Source organism: Carassius gibelio, chromosome A4 (assembly GCF_023724105.1).
Source record: "Carassius gibelio isolate Cgi1373 ecotype wild population from Czech Republic chromosome A4, carGib1.2-hapl.c, whole genome shotgun sequence".
Taxonomy (NCBI): domain Eukaryota; kingdom Metazoa; phylum Chordata; class Actinopteri; order Cypriniformes; family Cyprinidae; genus Carassius; species Carassius gibelio.
The window spans coordinates 7538216-7544439 of NC_068374.1; the positions used below are offsets into that span (position 1 = coordinate 7538216).

Below are 6224 nucleotides of genomic sequence, written 5' to 3' on the forward strand. Positions count from 1 at the left end.
AGTTACGTCGTCACCAGACCATATTCGTTGCAGCGACATCCCAAATAACGTTCCAGCGACGTAACTTTGTGATTCCCATATCCGTCGTGGCGACGTTATAGTGGAACGTCGCTGGAACGTATTGAGTACGTCCCAGCGACTAAACTGGCACATAATGAGAACGTTACTATAAAGTACCATATTAGTCGCAGCGACGTACCATATAACATTCCAGTGACGTAACTTTGTGATTCCCATATCCGTCGTAGCGACGTTATAGTGGAACGTTGCTGGAACGTGATGAGTATGTCCTGACGACCAAACTGTCACGTTATGAGGACGTTCCTATAAAATACCATATTGGTCTCAGGGACGTACCACATAACGTTCCAGTGACGTAACTTTGTGATTCCCATATCCGTCGTGGCGACGTTATAGTGGAACGTTGCTGGAACGTGATGAGTATGTCCTGACGACCAAACTGTCACGTTATGAGGATGTGACATTACAGGATCATATTGGTAATTAATATTTTCACCTCACCATTACCTTGAAATACATAAAGAACTAATAAAGTAAATTCATCTCTAGGGCAAAAAATAAACCTTATGAAATCTAATTGTAATCTAATTATAGGGGATTCATAGTTAATACATTAATTACATACATGCAATGCAAACAAATACAAAAACATTCTAATATAAAATAGACAAAAACACACTGCATTCATTCACAAATCAATATTTATTCAGCACTACTTTCTAAAAATACGAAGCCAAAACATTTTGAACGTTGCACCTGTTCTTTAACCATGCAAAATGTTACTAAGTTATGAACACAGAAAACTAAACACATCAATTCATAGATTACACAATATGAACAACAGAAAATGTTTGTCTTAAGGATGGGGAGATGGTTAATCATGTTATCAGTGAAAATTATAAATAATTATCAGTAAACTTATTGATACAACATAATTTAGTGCAACAAAAAATACATGATATATAGATATGAAACAATTCAGCAGATACTGCACAGAGATACTGCACAAAGTAAAACTGTGAGCGTCGTATATGAGGCTCCTGGTATAAATGTCTGATGGTGATGTGCTTTAATTACACGACATGCAGGAAAAATATTTGGCTAATTCATGCGCACGATTTTCTATTTCATTCCCTTGATTTGCTAAAACGTGTACACTATTTATACATCAAGAGAACGAATTAGTAAATTGTGCATACGATTTAGCAAATCAATGAAATGTAAAAGTAGTCGTGCACGTTTAGTACATAGAGGGAACGAATTAGTAAATCATGGACATGATTTCTTTCTTTTTCTTGCATGTCATGATCAGGGCTCTGTGCTCACTATCAGAGGATAAAACTAAACAATATAACAATTACCAAAGAACCATAATTTTTGAGCTTCTCAGAAGAAAAACATTCATAAAGCGTAAAGATATGAAAAATTAACAATATAGAGATTTCTAGCATCTCTCCTGTATTATTTGTCCCACCCGAAAAAACAAAGTTTTTTAAGAAAATGAGCATATCGACTTTCTCAGAAGAATCTGTGATCTCTGATTACTGACTGTGGAGAAGACTCTTTCAGACAGAGTTAGGTGCAGGACAGCCGATAGAGAAGAGGAAGAGTGTGTTTCTTACCCCAGCAGCAGAAGACAGGCTCTTCTGAGGGAAGGACAGGAGGCTTGATGCAGTGTTTTGCTGTAGAACAAGGCTTCTTCTCAGCACCTGATCTTCTTCAGAAAAGAGTTCCTCTAGTGTAGAGTCAGACACTCAGACTTCTTGCAAACTGGAATCTTTTAATAACATTTAGCATATTATTGTAGCCATGTTCATTGTTTTTATTATAACACATGGCAAGCTTATGAGAAAATTGTTAAACGTGTTCTTCCTCCTCTTCTTCATCCTGGGCCTGCTGTCAACATCCTTCTCTGAGCTGAAAGGGAGGATCATCTTGTTAATGTTGCTCATGTATGTACACAACCAGTCAAAAATCTGGAATCTTTTCTTTATGGTTTTCAAGAGAAGTCTCTTCTGCTCACCAAGGCTAGATTAATTTGATCAATTAAAAAAAAAAAAAAAAAAAAAAACAGAAAGAAAGAAATAACAGTTTTCATACTGTTTTTTTTTAATATACTTAAACATATTTATTGAAATAATTATGAGGCAAAGCTGAATTTTTCAGTAACTTTACTCCAGTCTTCAGTGTCACATGATCTTTTTCATATACTGATTTGCTGATCGGGAAACATTGCTGATTATCACAAATCAGTGCATTTACATGCACCCAATGGCATTATTGCCGCTAAGATCAAAGTGTACATCTGCTCATGACATACATGATGTAAATCACATCTGCAGTTAGCTTACTACGGTTGTTAGTTCCACTGAACTCTATTGGTAAAGAAGGAACTTTTTGAACAAAGTTGGTTTTAGGGAAGCGCACCCCATATTAGAAATGATGGGGAAGAAAACTTAGCATTTCTGGAAATAAAATAAATAAAATAAATAATAAAGAAATAAATGTAAATGTGTAGACAAAAGTTTGGGCAGCACAACTGTTTTCAACACTGATAATAATCAGAAAAATTTATTGAGCAGTAAATCATCATATTAGAATGATTTCTGAAGATCATGTGACACTGAAGACTGGAGTAATTAATGCTGAAAATATAGCTGTGCATTATAGAAATAAATTAAACTTTTAAAATATATTTAAAACTTTTGACGAGCTGTGTACATTGCCACATTTAAATGAAAACTCAACTTGTAATAATGCACACATTCTCAAAGAACTTACATTCTGGTGATTACTTCCTTCCCTCACTGCTGTCAGATCCCTTCAGTCATTCCCAGACCTCCTTGTTTTTAATCTTTCCCTCAAATCTACAGAAACAAACATCATTTTACAGACAATTTGGATAAGTCACGAATTGCAATAGTTATATAACTATAAGCACAATGCTAAATTATATAATTATAAATCTATATTGAATCGGCACACAAGTATCGGGATAGTATTGAATTGGCAGATTAGCGTATCATCCCAGCCCTAGTTACTACAGTCAAAACAATGAAACTCTCTTCAAGAGCGCACAATAACTGATATTTAAAACTGTTAAAAGAAAAGGCTCAAAATATTGCACACATATAATACACAACAATATCTCTTCCTTTGGTGTTTTGAACATTTCTGTGAGTAATGCTACACGCTGTGACTCTGTGTTGCTTCAAGTGCATCATTCTGCGCACTGGTTGTGTTTACGCGATGCACGCTGTATAGGAGGCCTACCCTTTCGTATTATAATACATTAGCACAATGAAAGATTCTTGTTCTGTCCCATCTACCACATGTTGCTGCCTTCATTACTGTGCTATACATTTAAAAGAAATGTATTTTACACACACACACACACATACATACATACATACATACATACATATATATATATATATATATATATATATATATATATATATATATATATATACATACACACAGACGGTTTCAACGGCAACAACATAAACTTTTATAAACAAATGCTTTTGTGGACCTAACCTAACCGGTAGACTTCCAAATAGAATCAATAACAACAGCCAAGTCCCTCTAGAGTAGATATTTTTTGATAACAAACAAAATATATGTTTTCTGTGTGGATCAGGCGGACTTGATGAAAATGCAAATTCATCCTTTGCCAGCAGATGTTTTAAAGCATAGACATAAAGTGCGAGAAATAGAGGTTTCCCCAGTAACAGCTGTAAACAAAGCAGAGCTACGCTCACACGCTGCTTTATCAGGCATATAACATGCAAGTCTTCCTTCAGAAATACAGCGAAATAAAAACACCTGTGCCTCGTTTTGATATTTAAACATATAAATGTTAGGTTTTATTAAACGTGCAGTACGTAACGTTACTCATGTTTATTCAACGAAGCCTTTTTGAAAATCGATCAGTTTTAAAATTGTGTCGAGTCTCCAAAAATAAATAAATGTATGGGAAACATATCCCACACCCCATCACTCTCCTTCTTGATCAAACAGCCCTTGATGCCTTCAGTGTGAATCTACAACTTTCATATTAATGAAAATAAAGAAAACTCTTTGAATGAGAAGGTGTGTCCAAACTTTTGGTCTTTGCTGTAAAATATATATTTTACAGTTTTACAGTGTGTGTGTGTGTGTGTATGTGCATATATATATATATATATATATATATATATATATATATATATATATATATATATATACACACACACACACACACACACACACACTTTTGCACATCCTGTCATACCAGTGACTGGGTGTTACTGCAATAGACTTTGCAGCATTAAGGTTAACGATTAATCGATTATTTGATTGTTAATTTAAACGACGATCGATCATGGAAATGATTGAAAATTGACATCCCTACACAGAAGTATAGAAAATTCTACATTGATTTAAACATTTTTTTGCAAAAAACGACACCGATATCGGATCAGAATTACTGTTTCTTCTCATAGTGACAGCCAATCACATTAGTTTTCTGGTATTGCATGCACTCGATTGGCTTGCGTCTGCGCTTGGGTATTTGCATAAGATGTTCTGACTGGAGGACGGCTGCATTGGCGCTTGAGAAGTCTTCAACTTCTATTTAGAATTAATTTCTAGAATTAATTTCACCATCCTTGACGTCACTTCATTTAAAAGTAAACGAGAGGCGTTGACGCCCCGTGTGATGGGGCGTTATATGTCTGGATACCGCTGCACAAATCTTTCAACAACGAGAAATGTAGTTGCAGCACGGCCTTACATCCAGGACAGCAGAATGGTCAGGATGACCTGAAACACATAACCAACTGAAATCAATTTAAAAGTATTTAGTCTTGCCTGAGTGATGCTGAAACAACCAGGTTTAGTTTTTCACCCAGGAGAAACTGCTTCCTGTGGAACAGTCTCCATGAAGAATGATCTCTTGATCCTGGATCCTTGCTGCCATCCACGCAGAGATGATTTGGAGGATATGTGGTTGTGTCTAAAGGGTAATGAATCAATGTTACAAGAATACTGATAGCAGCACTGTTGATCCTGTAACTTATGTAAATGTTTTCAGTACCGAACAAGTCAGGAACCAAATTAGTACCAGTTCTTGAAACCCATCTCTACTTGTAATAGTTGTCTTGTTGCTGCTGCCCAGACTGTCTCTTCCCCTGATGATAAATATATGTGTTCATTTTAAAGCAATAAATAATACATTTAAATTACTAGGTGGTAACAAATATATTTCCTTATAAGGAACTCACTGAATCATGGACTCAACTGGTGGTTGTCAGGCCCTAAAAAAGTGAACAATTTGTTTACTTTTTGTGAAACGAAAGTATCAGATCAATTTGAGAATTAAACTAGCATTAAAAAGCATGCATGTGAAAAACACCATCAACACCAATAATGAACAGATGATAGAATTTACAAGCCTGCCACTTGAGGGAGAAAAGGGGAAATTATTAATCCCACATAACGTTACACTGAACATGATTTCGGCAGCCTCGGTCTAATTAACGTTAAACTTTATATTTAACGTTATATCGGATTATATTCAAGTTCACAGCATGGATAGCATGAGCATCATCAAGCTCGAGCATCAGGTATTCAAACAAACTAATTAACGTTACTACGGTTAAAAATTTAATTATTAGAAAGTTAACACTGTATAGTTTATAGTGATAAATTTCAAATAATTTAAAACAGGTAAGGTTATATTCGATTTTAACAGTTACAGTTACCTTAGACCACCTCTGAGACTGCTTTTGAGCTAATTAACCAAACAGAGCATTTATTTATTAAATTGAAAGAGAAAACCTACAAAAATACAAAACACTACTCCTCTTTGATGGCATTTACCGTTGTATCAGTTAAAATCTATGAATAAAAGTAAATTTATAGGACTTACCTTTCCTCCGTGTCCGTCCGCTGGAAGTTGACCGTTACAAAATGACGGGCACGCGCACGTCGCGCACCTCATTCAGAAAGTGACGTGCGCTGCTAGTTTAAGGTTTAAATGTTCTTTTGTCCCGTACTCTCTTTCATTAACAAACATTATCACCATTTGCTATATATTATTATTACTATTATTATATATATATAATTATTTTAACATGCTTGATTAATTTTTTTGTATATTTCCCAAAGAATATGCTGTTCAAATGGTATCTTAATAATAATAATACATCTAGTGCAAT

General features: G+C 34.9%; 1 long non-coding RNA gene across 2 annotated transcripts; it reads right to left on the bottom strand.

Moving 5' to 3' along the window:
• Positions 1-1238: 1238 nt before the first annotated feature.
• Positions 1239-6000, bottom strand: LOC127968546 (uncharacterized). 2 transcript variants are annotated; one of them, XR_008156008.1, is made up of 7 exons: positions 5936-5996; positions 5289-5321; positions 5102-5195; positions 4913-5020; positions 4799-4827; positions 2803-2888; positions 1239-1938 (listed from the first exon to the last, which is right to left on the bottom strand). It is a non-coding gene; the product is annotated as an uncharacterized LOC127968546 (long non-coding RNA). The 2 variants fall into 2 exon arrangements; XR_008156003.1 differs by lacking the exons at positions 1239-1938; positions 2803-2888; positions 4799-4827 and having other exon boundaries at positions 4876-5020; positions 5936-6000.
• Positions 6001-6224: the final 224 nt, after the last annotated feature.